Consider the following 17,883-nt stretch of genomic DNA (forward strand, 5'->3'; position numbering starts at 1 on the left):
TTCTAAATCTTCTATGACAATTTTTGAATCTTTGGTCTAGTTATAATATTGAAGATATGCCCATTGATTAGGTCTCATTACTTTGTATATGTTGCTTTGTATTTTGATCCCATTTACTTATACCCTGGTTCTATTTTTTGTATGTAGTCCCATTTTTTGTACCTTCATCCAATGACCTAAATCTTTTTATGCATTTTTTCTTTTTATGCATTTTTAACGGTGAAGATTGGGAGTTTGATAGACATCAAATGACTACCTTAGTTTGTTTCTTATTACAATATGGTAAATACTCTACTAAATAGAATAAATAATTTTATCCCTCAAAGCATTGCACTCAACCATAATAATGGAACTAGTTCCTCAATTCCTTATACATACAACATCTATATTACCTTGTCTATTTCGAATCGCCCATCATCTAATAGTACTATACAAGTTCTTAGAAGCATCAAAATTTAACCTCCCATTAAATAATTTAGGAGTATACCCCATGCCCACTTGAAGAATTTTATAAACAAAGAAAGGAGCATACCTTAATAACATTGTTAAGTGTTGCCATAAAACAAAAGAATTAGTTCACAAGCAATAATATCATAATGTACACAATATGTATTTCAACCAAAATCAAGGAAGCAAAGATATGACAAAATAGGAATCAAGTAAGACAAGATTGATCAATCATGAGAATAGAATATACATACTAATGGAAACAAGGAGATATGGAAAAGAGGAAGCGTACCTTGATAGCATATAAAACACTTTGATAAAAAATAAATTAATTCACAAATAATAATAATAAATTCAAAATCATAGGCTAATCTCAGACATAATACATCTCAAATTAAGATATATAATCATGCTTAAAATTTCATAATTAACTAACATATTCACATATGTGAATTAGTCTAGATAAAATATCAAATGAAGAATGCATGTAACACATAATAATAATTGCTAAATAAATATCTAGAGGTGTTATTTCATCAAAATAAAAATTAGACTACATCTTTAACATGTCTAGATCACAATCCAAGAGTTCACATTAATTAATTATATGTCAATTAATATCATATTAAATCACAATTGGGTTACCACACACAATAATCAACATATGATCAGAACAAGGAAGTCTATAAAACACCTAAAAAAATATCGAGAAGTGGAATTTAATCATTAAAAAAATTAGATAACCTCTCCTATGTATCTAGATTATAACTTAAAAGGCCAAATTAATTATTTAGGTGTCATTTAATACCAGTTTTCATAAATTCTTAGTTGGTCTAGAAACAAGGCATATTTCCAATTCACATAAAGAGTGAATTATTTAAGCAACTTAGAGATGTGATAAACTCCTACCAAGTACAACTCATTTAATGTCTAGTTTACATGAAAAATAACCCCAAGACATGATCATACATATGAAATATTTAAAATTAAATAAACATATCTTAGCTTCAAAAAAGAACCTATATAGTAGGTGTAAAAAGGAAAAAAAATCATATCTCCTACTTATACTTGACAAGTTGATTACATTTACCCAAATATTCTTGTAAATGATATCTCTTACCTTGATATGGTGGTAGAAATCTAGATATACAAGGATAACCAGAATTAACTAAATAATATTTTCTTTCATTTGGCTAAGGAAAATGGACTTTTGGTCTAGTCAATACATTCAAAAAGACATGTGCATCATTCGTTATTCTTTCCCAACTAACATAAACAAATGTGAACATCATGTCAAAATCATAAACACATAAAATTTTATGTTATAGCTGTTTTTCTACTCCTAAAACTAGTTTGTCTATCAATTGGGACCTATGCGCTAATATGGTTGTCATCAATTGCATTGATGTAGTCCTACAATAAAAAATATTTATTATTACTAAGGAAATAAAACAATGGTCATGAAAACTTATGTACGTGAGATTCACATTTATAAATATGTTTTATAAAATCTTACCTTAAACCATGGAAAATATTTAGGATTATTGACAACATATAAAGACACCTTATTACCCATATTGCTAGGACATATGAGAATTTTGCCTAGTCAATATAATGTTTGTTTAACTTCTTTAAAGTGTCAAACAATAGTCTCTATGAATTGTTGAAAATAGTTTGCTAAAACCCACATTCTCACATTATATCCTACTATTAGTAAGAACATAGTAACTGCCTTTTCAAATGTCACTAATTGTGTATCATGTAAGTTTTCATGTCTCTTTAGATGATCACTAAGGATTAAAAAAATGTTTTTCTATCCATTTGAAATAGTTCATAGCATGTCTAAAGATGACCATTTATTATCTCTTATAAATTGTGCACTACTTAACATTGATGTCCTTTGAGATGTCTTGGATAAAAATATTTCCTTACACTCATTTATTATGTGAGCAATAAAAAATTCATCTACATCATCATCCTCTTCAGAAGATAAAGTTGAATTATGTAGTAAACCACTGCTTGTGTTGTTACCATCCATTAGTTATTACACATTATAAATTAACTCACAATATAAACTAACATCAAACGAACATTCAAATACATATAATATAAGTTTCATAACCATAATTAACATTCACACAATGAAAACGTAAATGATACGATAGAAGAGTCTAAACAAAAGATAAATAGTACATATTACAATGTCATCATAATACTAATTCATTTAAATGTAATAATATTTAAAGCCTATCAAGTCATGCCCTTTTCCTCTCATTAGGCATATTCATAAAAATATCTCTTTAGTTTGGAGACGTGAACTTCTCAATAACCTTTAAATATTTGTTATTATCCAACAAGTCAATGGTTTGTAAGATTGTCATGCACTTTGTTATACTAAAATCATTAGTAACTGCACTAGTAACTTCACTACTAGTTTCACTTTTATATCTCTCAACTCTAGCCAATAATGCTTTAATTTCAACTTTTCATGTCTCGGTTCTAGCCTTAGATGCCTTGGCTTAAGCTTTCAAAGCATCACCCATTTAACTTAATCTCAACCTATGATTTAATAGAGAATCAATTATACGCTTTCCAAAACGTGTGGTCACTCCTCTCATAGGCTTTGCTCATAAAGGATTATTAGGAATCTCACAGTCTACATCCACATGCACTCTACCATGTTCAAGATTGTCATTCATCTCATCCTCATCATTGATGTTTGATGGATCTTGGGTTGAAGAATAGTGGAGGATACCAGTTATTGTTGGTGGATTAAAGATCAATCCTAGCAACTTGTAGTATGGACATCCCTTCGAACGATTTTTTTTTTTTTTTTTTTTTTTTTTTTTTTTTGCATTTGGGTAAAGAAAAAACCCTATGCTTAGTGTATACTAAATATTTGAAATAAAACATGATTAGTTTAGAAGTTGTTTTTATCTTAATGTAATTTTTTTCATGTTTTCTCTAGAGCATGCATCGTGTTAGTTTCCATATCCTAAACAAATCTAGTATGCTTTAAAAGATTAGAAAACTCGCAATGCGTTGCACGTAATCTATTAAACTTTTGTTTAGGTTGTTTTAAATTAAAATTTCTTTTCCCTTGACTATTAACCTGAAGTAACATCCTCCTCCATGTGTTGGTACTAAATATACTACTATCCATGTTACTTTTATTAACTCCATTTACAATTATATCAATAAATATCTTCTCTATATTACTTATCCGCATTCCTACATTCTCAAAAATTTGTTATTTCAATTCCCATCTGTACAATCTTAATGCAAACTTTGGACACAATTTCTTACAAGTGAATAATCTTTTGAACTTCTAGGCCACTTTGATTCGTTCAAGCATTAAGGTGAAACAAAGTCGATGCATTCCAAGTAATATTATTATTATTTCTAAGTCATTCTTCTGGAACTGACTTTCCTCCTCCTAATGATAGGAAAATTGTCTCATCAAAATGGAAATTAGAAAAACATGTCATAAAAACATCACTTGTTTGAGGATCTAAATATTGAATGATAAATGGAGAATCAAAACCAATATAAATCCCAAAATGCCTTTGAAGATCCATCTTAGATCTTTGAGGAGGAACAATAGGGACATGGACAACACAATCAAAAATTCGTACGTGGATAACATTTGGTTGTTGACTAACTACAAGTTGTAAGGATGAGAGATTATGGTGAGAGGAAGGTCGAAGACGAATTAAGGATGTGACATGGAGTGTAACATGACCCCAAGCAAAAAAAGATAGTTAAGTTTTGAGAAGTAATGGTCTAGCAATCAATTGAAGTTTTTTGATAAGGAATTCAACTAAACCATTTGGTGTGTAAACATGAGCGACAAGATGTTCAATGCCAATTCCAATTGACATGTAATAGTTAATAAAAGATTGGGATAAAAAGTCTCTTGCATTATCAAGATGAATTTTCTTGATGGGATAATCTAGAAATTGTGCTCTTAAACCAATGATTTGAGCAAGTAGCCTTGCAAAGGTGACATTGTGAGTAGAAAGAAGACAAACATTTGACTACCCAGTGAAGGCATCTATTAAGACCATAAAATAATGAAATGGTCCACAAGGAGGATGAATAGGGCCACATATATCCCTGTGCATTCTTTCCAAAAGGTTAGGGATTTTGTGACAACTTGGGTAATAGAAAGTTTGATAATCAATTTACCTTGTGAATAGGCAACACAATTGTAATCATTAGGCAAAAAAATCTTCTAGTTTTTTAAAGGGTGCTCGTGAGAGTTATCGATGATACAACGCATCGTAGATGATCCTAGGTGACCAAGTCATTCATATCAAAGCATAACGATATTTGGGTCATAGAACTCTAGTTCATGACAACATATGCTTCAATGGATCTAATGGTTGCATGATACAACCCATAAGAAAAAGTAAAGAGCTTCTCTAATAGATGTTTTTTCCCAAAAATAATTGAAGTAATATAGAGATACTCCATATTATCTTTATTTGTAGTTTCAATATGATATCCATTTCAACAAGTATTTTTGAAACTACGTAACTTCCTTTTGGATTTGGCATAACATAACACATCATCAATGGTGAATTTGGTTCAATCATGTAAGATAATAATAGCTCTTTTGGAGCTTTAAATCAGGTTTATAGAACTAATATTGTATTAACATTGGTTGGTGCAATTGTTCAGTTAAAGAAATATTTTTTATCTTAAAGAATTATATGTGTTGTTACATAGTCAACAAGGCATACACATTCATGATATCTTATGTAATTAGGAGGATTCATCTATCTTATCACATAGAAGTCTTTAAAAATAGATGAGATTTTTTACTTTGCTATAGTCTCATTCTCCTCTACTATAGCCTAGTGCTCTATACTTATACTCGTGTTGATAACGTGTTATAGAAAATAAAGTGGAAGGAGAAGAAAATGAGAAAAAGAGAATAGAGTGCTTAAAATAAACTAGATAAATATTTTATTAGAGGTTTGCCCTTTTTAGAGGATGTCATAAAGAGATTTACATTATCATGGATGATATCCACAAGTTCATATAAAAAATTCTCATATTTTATAACACTATTAATTTTGTTTTTATTTTTTCTCATTTGTTGTTAATTTTTTTCCAATTTTTTAGTAGTTTATTTTCTTAATTATTCTTTTAGTTGTATATCAATTCATGGATGTGAGGATACATAGTGTAGATGCCATGGGATCCAAAGATGGAAGGAATGGGTATTTAAGCCCAGGATATAGGGGTATATATGGTGAAAGAAGAAAAAAAACACAAAAACATGACCTTGCATAAACGATTCCAATGCCTTGTACCAACAAAACACCTCTTCTAAATAAGACAAAACAGAAGAAAACATCTTAGTGACGAATTTCAAATAAGTATATTTATAGATATCTCAAAGAAAATATCTCTCTAAGAAATGTTTCCGAGGGCAAAACAATAATGTGCTATCATCAATGATGAACATTGGCTTTATAGGAATATTGATATGAATATAAATGGAAATATCAGTATTGGTGAAAATTTAGGAGAAAATTAAATATATAGACCAAAAAAATTGAATTTTTTATTAATGAAACTTTGAAAAATAATTAATAATGTAAATGTTAAAATAATCTTCCAAGAAATTAAAGTTTGTATGATGAAATGATATTAGTTCATAAATGAGTTGTGAAATGATAATAAATATGAGTTTGACACTAAAAGTATACATGAATCGTGAGGGTCTAATTATTTACAATGAAAGTATCACATCCCAAGACCCACTCCAAGGATGTAACAGTCATTTTACATCATAAGTTTGAGAACTCAAAGTACGAATGACTCAAATAATTATCTTGTAATTGGAAAGTTACCTAGTACCAAATTCCTATTCAAAGCTATTGTCCAAACAATTACAAATATAAACAAATCAAATAGTAGTTAAATTCTAACATTTAAGCAATGTCCAAAAATAAAAGTTTAAACCAAAAATCCTAATAAAGATAAACTTAACTAATCACTTCTCACCCTAAATGAGAGTACCTAAAAAAATGTCAAACAAAGGGAATGAGTTGAAAACCCAATAAGGAATATTAGTACAATTGTATGAATCAAGCATTTTCAATTATGGTAATAAATAGGAGATACAATGTACAATATTTTTTATAAAAACTTTTAAGTTCAAATATGTTAAAACATCCAAAAATTTTCAACCAAATATTTTCATATTTATGATAATAACAATTTTATATCAAATTCAAATCAAATACATTCAAAACATTTTTACTTTAATTATTAAATAACAAATGATGCTCAATTAGGTGAAACTTTACAAATAGGTGACTAGCCTCTAATTTGTTTTTCTAAAATTGACTAAACAAAAAAACTACTAATACTAGTAACTTCTAATCAAAATCATCGAGATTAGAATTCAAAACAATTACATTTTCACATAGAAATGTCAAAATCAACAATCATATCTCGTTGACTAAGGTAAAAAGGGTCAACAATTATATCTCATTCACTAAGGTCAAATAAACCAAAATCAAATACTTTGTTTTATTTTTTCAAACTTATAAAAAGAAAAAGAAAAAAAAACATAATATCTCCATTTTTTTTTTGTTATAAACAAAAGAAAATATTGTAATATATTTTTTATACAAAATGCATTTGATCCATGCATAAAAACAAGAATAACATTTTAGATAGTTCAAAATAATATATAAAAAGGAAATGTTTTCTTTTATAAAATTTATATTAATTTTCTTTATCTAAAAATTACATAAGAAAAAAATGATTATCACTATTGATTATTTATCTAAAATTATTTATTGACAATCCTAATAATATTTTGTATTAAAATTAATAATCCTAATTATCAACATTAATTTAAAATTCTTACTAAATCCACTCCAAGAATCAAAATTTTCTTTTCTCAAATTAAATCTCTTAAAAAGATATGTTCGTTCTATTTATTGTATTAAACTGTTACATTTATTATTTCATTATCTCAAATACAAGTGGAGCATTTCATAGCACATCATATTATTATTATTATTACTATTATTATTATTATTATTATTATTATTTTCTACCCAACTAGTTTCCTATGACCATCACCTCCTTTCCTTTTCTTTTCAATATTTTTTTTTCTATTCTTCTCATTTTCGTTTTTTTCTTTTCTCATCTACTAGTGTCCGTACGCAACTTTTTCTCTCTTCAATCTTTATACAGGACTACCTCTCCACGGCACAAATGCAATATTTTTAATTTAATTAATTAATAATTATTTTTTCCACTGCCAAATGCATTTGCCAACAAGTCATGCTTTTTTTTTTTATTATTTATTAAATCATGTAAAGGTACAATACCCAAAAAATATATATATATATATATAGATTGTATAAGAATTTTTACAAAATAATTCAATAAATATGCACTTCAATAATAATATTTTTAAAATTCCAAAATGGCCCTCCAACTCTCCTCTCTTCCACAAGCCAGCCATTCCATTTTTTTTTTTTTTTGCTTTTATTGTTTTACTTGACATGACGAGAACTCCATCATGTATGTCAATTTTTTTTTAAGCTTGACCCGTTGTGAACCAATATGACTTTATTTTATTTTTATTTTTTCCTCTTTCTTCATTTCACCTAGAAAATAATTTCACTTTTGACTTTTTTTTTTAATATGCTAGTTATACATTCTCATTAAATCTTTTTAATTTTTTTTTCAATCTTTCATCTTTTCGTATTTATTAATTTTAATTATTTATGAATACTTTAAACATAAAATAATAATAATAATAAATGAGAAAAAATTAATAAAAAATAAATATATAATAAATAAATTTAGAGATTTATAACATAAGATTTTATATATCCATACTAAATAAAATATTTATTTATTTGATAATTTTATCATATACAGATTAAATAAAAATATATTTTTATATTATTTTATTATTCATATTTTTTAAATTTTAATGTGAAAATTAGAATCAATAATCATGATTTTTTAACTTTTTGATTATGATTATAACTTAACTGTAGTTCTAACCTTTTTCCTTTGTTATAATGTTTAATTTTTTATTTTTATAAAATAAAAATTTAACCATGTTCTGACCTTTTGCTTGATTAAAAATTTTAATTTTTTATTTATATAAAATAAAAATATAATATATTTTTCATAAAATTATATTTCATATTTTACATTAATATTCTCTCAATTTTAATTCTTTTTTCACATTTTCATATTTATTAATTTAGTTATTTATGTATATTTTAAACACAAAATAATAATATATAATAAATAATTAATGAGAACAAATTTAGTACAAAAATAAATATATAATGAATAAATTTAGAGATTTAGGATAGAAGATTTTACATATTTTTGTTAAATAAAATACTTATTTATTTTATAAATTTTATTTCATTTTCATATTATCTTATTATTTATATTTTTTTAAAATTTTAAATTTTCATGTGAAAATAAGAGTTGATTATGGTTTTAGCTTTTTTGCTTATGAATTTAACTTGGTTGCAGTTTTAACTTTTTTTCTTGATTAAAATATTGAATATTTTTAATTAAAAAAGATAAAATACTTTGTTATGGTTCTAACATTTTGCTTTGTTGAAATGTTTAATTTTTAATTTATAAAAATTGTATTTAATCATTTATATTATTTTTCTTTTAATTTTATTAAAAATTAAAATTTTGCATATTGAAGTTACATATCGATAGACACAACCCATGAAAAAGAGGGTATCGTTTTCTTATAAAAAAATTACTATTCTTTTATATATATATAAAAAAATTATCACTAAAATGTATTAGAAGTACCACTAAGGTATATAAAAGTGTCACTGTGATGAAAAGAATATACCACTCTTCTTTAAAAAGTTTAGTAGAGCAAAATGTTAGAAAAACAACTAAGTTTTTATTTTTTATTTATTTAAAAATATTAAACATTTTAACCAAGAAAAAAAAAAGTTAAAACCATGGTCAAGTTAGATCTATGAGCAAAAAGCAAAAACCATAATTGTGGATTCTGATTTTCATATGAAATTTAATTTTTAAAAAAATATAAATAATAAAATAATATGACAATGTAATAAGATTTATAAAATAAATAAATAAAAATTTTATTTAGTATAAATGTAGAAAATTTTATGTGCTAAATCTCTAACTTTGTTTATTATGTATTTATTTTTATATTAAATTTATTTTCATTAATTATTTATTATAATATTATTTTAAGTTTAAAATGTCCATGAAAAATTAAAATTAGCAATTATGAAAAGATGAAATATTTAAAAAAAAAATGAAATTAAAAAGATTTTGTGAAGCCAATACATTAAAAAAAAAAAAACAAAAAAAACAAAAAAAAGGTAATAGGAAAAAGGAAAAAAGAGAAAGAAAAAAATCATATGGCATGATTGGTTGTCATATATCATTTAAAAAAAAAATCATGCTGCTCTTTAACTTATCACATCAAAGTAAAAAAAAAAAAAATTGAGGATAGTGAGAGGATGAAAGCAGCGTTAGAGGGTAATTTTGGAATGTTAATGATTCATACTATTTAGAATGCATGTTTTGAAGATTATTTTTTTCAAAATACATATACTTTGAAAGTCAAAAGTCAAACTTTTCAAAAACATTATTTTTTAGATGATGTATCATTACATGATTCTTTTTTTGGTTTTTTAATCTTCATGTTCCTGATCACACACATGCACACATTCTATTTTATTTATTTATTTATTTTTATATCCAAATTCATACCATAACATTCTATTTTATTTATTTATTTATTTATTTTCATATTTCGGATCACACACATGCACACATATTGAAGTTGCATATTGATTCACACAACCTTGAAAAAGAGGGTATCACCTTTTTATAAATAAATAAAAATACTATTTTATATACATATAAAAAAAAAAAAAAAAAAAGTACCATTGAAATGTGTTAGAAGTACCACTAAGGTATATAAAAGTATCATTATGATGAAAAGAATATACCGCTCTTCTTTAAAAATTTTAATAAAGTAAAATGTTATAACAATTGAGTTTTTATTTTTTATTTATTTAAAAATATTAAACATTTTAACCGAGAAAAAAGTTAAACCATGGTCAAGTTACATATATGAGCAAAAAGCTAAAACCATAATTATGGACTTTGATTTTCATATGAAAATTTAAAATTTTTTTAAAATATAATAATAAAATAATATGACAATGTAATAAGATTTATAAAAAAATAGATATTTTATTAGTAGAAATATAGAAAATTTTATGTGCTAAATCTCTAACTTTGTTTATTATATATTTATTTATATATTAAATTTGTTTTCATTAATTATTTATTATATATTATTATTTTATGTTTAAAATATCCATGAAAAAAATTAAAATTAGTAATTATGAAAAGATGAAATATTTAAAAAAAAATGAAATTAAAAAGATGTTTTGAAGCCAATACATTAAAAAAACAAAAAAAAAAAAAAAAAAAAAGTAAGAAAAAAAAAAAAGAGAAAGAAAAAATCATGTGCCATGATTGGTTGTCATATATCATTTTAAAAAAACAATCATGATGAGCTCTTTAACTTATCACATCAAAGTAAAAATAAAAAAATAAAAAATTTGAGGATAGCGAGAGGATGAAATAAACGTTACAAGGTAATTTTGGAACGTTGATGATTTTTACTATTAATACATGAAGATTATTTTTCCCAAATATGTATACTTTGAAAGTTGAAAGTCAAATTTTTCAAAAGCATTATTTTTTAGATGGTGTATCATTGCATGATTTTTTTTTAGTTTTTTAATCTTCATATTCCGGATCACACACATGCACACATTCTATTTTATTTATTTTTATATCCAAATTCATACCATAACTTTTCCTATAATCGTTCTTTTTAATTTTTCACATCTATGATTTATTTTCTTCTATTTATTTTTATTACTATTTTTTTTGTTACATCTATTCATTTGAATATTAAGAAATTTTCAATTTTCATCCAAGAATCTATTTGTATAAATATCTAAAATTAAATAAACAAACAGAGCTCTTTAACTTATCACATCAAAGTAAAAATAAAAAAATAAATAAATTTGAGGATAGCGAGAGGATGAAAGGAGGATTAGAGGGTAATTTGGAATGTTGATGATTTTTATTGTTGGAATGCATGTTTTAAGGATTATTTTTCCTAAAATATATATACTTTGAAAGTCAAAAATCAAATTTCTCAAAAATATTATTTTTTTAGAAGGTGTATCTTTCCATGATTTTTTTTTTTGGTTTTTTAATCTTCGTATTCCTGGCCGGTCACACGTGCACACATTTTCATCTACCATCTATGATTTATTTTCTTCTATTTATTTTTATTACTATTTTTTGTTACATCTATTCATTTGAATATTTAGAAATTTTCAATTTTCATCCAAGAATCTACTCATATAAATATTTGAAATTAAATTAACAAACCCTCGTATATACATAGATCTTTTAAAGAATATTTAAAGATTTAAAACTAATTATTGAATCATAAATACTAATATAAGGGTTAGAATATTATGAAAAATTAATTTCAAATTCTAAGCTTCCAAATGCTCAACCTGTCGTTGTTAAAAAAAATCTAATTTATATGTTTTTAATGGGAAAAGACTTTTCTATCATTTTTTTTTTAATTTTTTTTTATTTTTAAGTTCCAATTTTACCCCTATATTTTAAGGCATTTTTCTCTATTTGCCATATAATTTTGAGATTCTTTTCCATTTGAAGTCCTATTTTAATAGGTGTCACAAGAACACGTTATGGGCCCTTGAAGTACACAATTGAAGAAGAAGACAGCCAAATAAAGCATCTTTGGAATGTCACATATACACATATATATACAAACTAGAATTATCGGTGCACGATGGTTGGGCCGAATATTTAAAAGAGGCAGCGATGAGCGGCATAAATTGCGATGTGAATGATTGACGGGAAGGAGGGCCTTGAAGTTGGCAGCCTACCTAAAACGACAGACACGATTCATCCCCCTACTGCTGACTCGCTTTCCAAGAAGAATCGAGGTCCAACCTCCCTTCTATCACTCCCAATTCCCAATCATCGATACCCACTTACCCATCAAATTCTTTTGACTAAGTCCGAATGCCGACTTAAATTTCCTTGTCATTTTAATTTTTTTCTCCTTTGTTTTTGTTTTTGGGATGACAGAATAAAAAATAAATATGAAATTACAAATCTAACCTTTCACCTTTTTTTTTTACTTAAAAAAATACCCATAAGAATATCATTACCTTTTTAAAAAAAAATAACATTTTATTTTAAAATGCATGTAAATAATAAAAATGTTGAAGATAATCTTTATTTTTTTTAAAGAAAATATGGATTCTGACTCATTAATTTAAAGAAACATAGAAAAAATAATTTCAAATTTTATAAGTCAGTTTTATACTAATCCATTTAAAAATATTTAAAATACATGTACCTTTTCCATAAGTTAAATAATTAATTTCAAAAATGACCATTTTTGACTTATTAGTTATTATTGTATCAATAACCATTAATTTAACCAGTAAACACATGAATGTTTAATTGTAAAGAGCTAATCTATTTTTTAGTTTTGATTTTTTTTTTCAACCGTGAGGCTTGATTTAAGATAAAAAAAAATATTGACTCCTATATTTTCATATTTTTCTTGATATTTGTATTTTCAACTATCATAATTTCCGAGCTTTTAAGTTTTTTTAGTTTAAACTTAATTTAAAATTTTCTTATTTTATTGTTGATGTCAACCAACAAATTTTTATTCAATTTATTAAAAAGGATAAAACGATGAGGGAATTTATATGATATAAAATATAAAATTATTATTAAAATATTAAAAATATTTTATATATCACTTGGGATCTGGAGATTTTTTTCCATAATGACTTGTACTTCATATTATATAATAAAAAATTATAATATATTTTTTATAAAATAATTTTATTAACTTAAAATGATAAATTAATTTTTTTTGATAATTTTATTTAATGTTATCAAATAAAAGGGTACAAATGAAAAAATACATGTATTTTAAAATATTTTTGAATAGATGAAAATTAAAGTGATTTATAAATTGTGAAGTTCTTTTTTTCGTATATTTTTAAATTAGTGGGCCAAAACCCGTTTTTCTTTCTTTTTTTTTTTTCTTCAAAATGTTGACAAACCAAGAATAGACTATGAAAACAAATAAAAGAAGATTAGAGTTTGTTTGGCTGTGTGATTAAAAACCAATTTCTTTTTTAAAATCATATATAAGAGTGTTTGACCATTATTCTCTTAAAATAGTTTTTAAAAACAAAGTGAAATAGAAAATAGTTTTTAAAAACAAGTAAAAGTTGTTTTCACCGATTTTTAAAATCAAAAGGAAAACATAATTTAAAAAAAAACCATAAAAAACAAATAAAAGTGAATATGTGTGGACCCCGCATTTCTAAGCTCATGCGCTTCCACTCAATGGCGATATCGATTTTTTTTAAAAAAATGATTTATTTTTTAGAAAATGATTCGGAGTTATTACTTATTTTTGTTTTATTATTATTATTTTTAAAAAGGGTAAACCAAATAAGAAAGAAAACCCTAAGTGTGACTCCTTATTCGGAAAAAGTGGTATGTGAAAAACTAAATCGGGGCTCGAGGGTCAGGTTACTTATTGGGAAGGTACGGTAAAGACCATAGCACCCCTCTAGATCCTAAAAACGGGTCTCTACTAATAAGATAAAGCAAGTATGATAATTGATTGATTGAACATGAATACCGAACAGTGATTAAAGGTGTGAAAACAAGACACACATGCTAACAAATAAATCGATAGACACAATCGAGTGCGAGACGTACCTTAGTCATAAGCTGAACGCTATCATAAGAGACAAGGTTAGTGCACGAATACAAAATAATTGCATGCATGTCATATAGTGCGGCAAACCAATCAAGCATAGCAATTAATCAATCAATGAGAAAATTCCCTATGTTGGGCCCCCACTAAAGCCCGATTCATTGGATTTTTGAAATTTATTTGAAAAATCAGAGTTTCTAAGATTACTTGAAAATCGGAGTTTTGAAAATTAAATTTAGGAAATGGAATTTTGGAAATTAAATTGAAGAATTTGAATTTTGGAAATTAAATTTGAAGGAAATCGGAATTCCGTAAATTAAATTTGAAAGAAATTGAAGTTTTAAAAATTAAATTTAGGAAATGGAATTTTGGAAATTAAATTTGAAGGAAATTGGAATTCCGAAAATTAAATTTGAAAGAAATTGAAGTTTTTAAAAATTAAATTTAGGAAATGGAATTTTGGAAATTAAATTGAAGAATTTGAATTTTGGAAATTAAATTTGAAGGAAATCGGAATTCCGTAAATTAAATTTGAAAGAAATTGAAGTTTTAAAAATTAAATTTAGGAAATGGAATTTTGGAAATTAAATTTGAAGGAAATTGGAATTCCGAAAATTAAATTTGAAAGAAATTGAAGTTTTTAAAAATTAAATTTAGGAAATGGAATTTTGGAAATTAAATTTTAGAATTGGAATTTTGAAAATTAAACTTAAGAGTTGGAATTTTGGAAATTAAATATGAAAGAAATCAGAATTTTGGAAATTAAATTTGGAAGAAATGAAATTTTGGAAATTAAATTGAAGAATTTGAATTTTGGAAATTATATTTTAAGGAAATTGGAATTCCGGAAATTAAATTTGAAAGAAATTGGAGTTTAAAAAAATTAAATTTAGGAAATGGAATTTTGGAAATTAAATTTAAAGAAATTAGAGTTTTGGAAAGTTACTTGAAGATTAAAGTTTTGAAAATTAAATTTAAAAATTGGAATTTTGAAGAATTATTTGAAAATTAAAGTTTTAAAAATTAAATTTGAAAATTGGAAATTTGAAAAATTATTTAAAAATTAAAGTTTTAAAAATTAAATTTTGGCATCAAAAGATGAAGAAAATAATAATAATAATAAATAAATAAAATGACATATGACTTTTGGGTTAGTGAAAACCGGGCCTTTCTTCATGCATCCAAGGTAAGTTTGAGAGTGTGAACACTCTTTTGCCAAGAGCAGTGACATGCAATCCTTGGAATTTTATTTATATGTCAACATCAACTTTAACAAAGAACTCAAAGTCAAAAAAGTGCATAGGTAACTTTGAAGAAAGCTAACATTTCGTATTGGGGCTTACTGTAGCTCTGCCATCTTTGCTTTATTGTTGGCAATACCAATAACAAACATGAATGCTGAACCAGTAGCATCTTCTAGGCGCTGTAGTCTTTGCTGATCCGCGGGCATCCACGACTTCCTCAGTGACAGCCGCCGCCCCACAAATCCGAACCCAGTTTGAATCCCCATAAACCCCATCACCTTATACCTTTCTATAGCTCATGCGTTTGGGTAAGAACCGAAAACAGAGGAAGATTATAGCAAGGAAACGTTTCCAGAAATAGAGTATAACGTAATGAACAACACAAGACATCAATGGAAACTCCATTGCATAGATTATCAGTGAACTTGCTATTGGGTGGGGGAGATTAAATCAAACATGAATGGAAAATGATTCTTGAGCATTTCACAACAAAGTTAAAACAAGTTGAGGTTACTTTTCAGCAGGGAAAAAAAAAAAAAAGCAGGTAACGTCAGGATAACAATGGCAGATAAAATAATGTTAACAAATCCAAAGTCATCTTTGGGACTGACCAAAAGACCAAATGTGTGACTCAATATCCACACCAGAACTGAGCATAAAATATTGCATTAAAAAAAAAAGAATCAATAGAATAAGGAGCAGACGAGAAAAACAGAGACATGAAATCAAGATTAATATTTACCTTATGTTCCTCATTTTCCTTTTGCTATGTTTTTCCTCCTTTTCAGTTCCTTTTCAAAACCATTTTTTTTGCAACTCCCTTATTCCTCAATGCCTTTTCCCGACTCCTACCTCACACTCCTCTATCCGAAAAAACTCTCTGCCTCCTCCAAATCCTCTTCTTTTTTCCTCCTAAAAAATGAAGACCCCTTGCCAGCCTTCACCTGCTCTCTGTTTATCCCCTCTTGCAAGTCTTCACCTGTTCCAGCCATTAGCCAGTCTACATCCTCAACCACCACCATGGCAAGGTGGTGGTGTCTATGGCCACACGTCCTAGCATGCTCGACTTCTCCATAAACTAGCCCCCACTCTTCCAAAAATGTTGCCAGTTCTCCCAAGATTGTGACACTTGGTAAAAAAACTACATAGAAGAGGAGCCCCAAATAGGGGTCTACAATATGAAGTACCTATTATATAGTGGAAAATTTTATATACTTGTATTCATTGTATGGAAGAACTGGTATACGTGGTGAGTGGGCATGTACTACCTCGGTAGCATCCTCAGAAGCTGAGGATGTCGAAGCTATTGATGGTACATTCAAGTGGGGTGTACTTTTTGGTTGCTCTTGTGCATGCGTGTTGCATCAACAGTTCAAAGAGATAATCAACAAATTGGTCATTAGTTGAATAAGCTAATATTGTTTATAAGATGTAGGGAAAACTTTGTTGAGTTAGAGCATACATGCACATGTCCATAAACACCGAATGTTGATATTTCAACTACTAATCGACGTTTGATTACATCGTCACTCCAAGCGGCAGCTAGTGGGCTGGTAACTTTAACCTTTACTGATGGTATGTAGAAGTATGCCATGTAGAATAGTTGTGCATGGGTAGTATAAGAGATGAGGAGCATTAAAACAAAAAATTGCAGTAAGCATGACATTCAAATCAAAATGTAAACTAAGTTCATCCTAATTGCATAATGTGTTGGAGCCTTTATTGTACCTATAGGAACATGAGGCAACCTCAGATGTAAGTAGGATGATTTTTGCGATAATCCTTGATTCCATCCTCTAAGTATTGGAGCACAAACTTGGCCCAATTCCTTTGGACACCAACATCACCATCCCAAATGGTGTCCCAAAGGTCATGAATTCCTTTAAGCATCGAGTTTGGTGCCAGCATAGTGGCACATGAAACAAATTAAAAATGATTTTAAAAATTCTTCACAAATTGGAAAATTCTCAAGGTTTTGTTCTAGTACGTTGAGGCTATATGTGCGATTGGTCGAGGTTGTTCTCTTAAGGACAACCATGTTTACCCCAATACTAGGGATGCCCATAACCCTGCTGACATGTTCTTCATTGATAGGGACAACATTGTCGGTTGCCATATTCGGTTTATGGTATGTAAAGTCGTATTGTGAAATGAGCCACCTGCATAGCTCATACCTCAGTTCGCGACATGCAAAGCTCAATAGTCCCCTAAAGCCCATCTCCTTAATGGCTTGTTGTTTTTCATCGGATAGTCGTGTAATGACATTGATAAATTTCTTCCCTGAACAACGGGACTTAGGAAGCT

The sequence above is a fragment of the Vitis riparia genome, chromosome 13 (genome assembly GCF_004353265.1).
Source record: "Vitis riparia cultivar Riparia Gloire de Montpellier isolate 1030 chromosome 13, EGFV_Vit.rip_1.0, whole genome shotgun sequence".
Classification (NCBI taxonomy): Eukaryota; Viridiplantae; Streptophyta; class Magnoliopsida; order Vitales; family Vitaceae; genus Vitis; species Vitis riparia.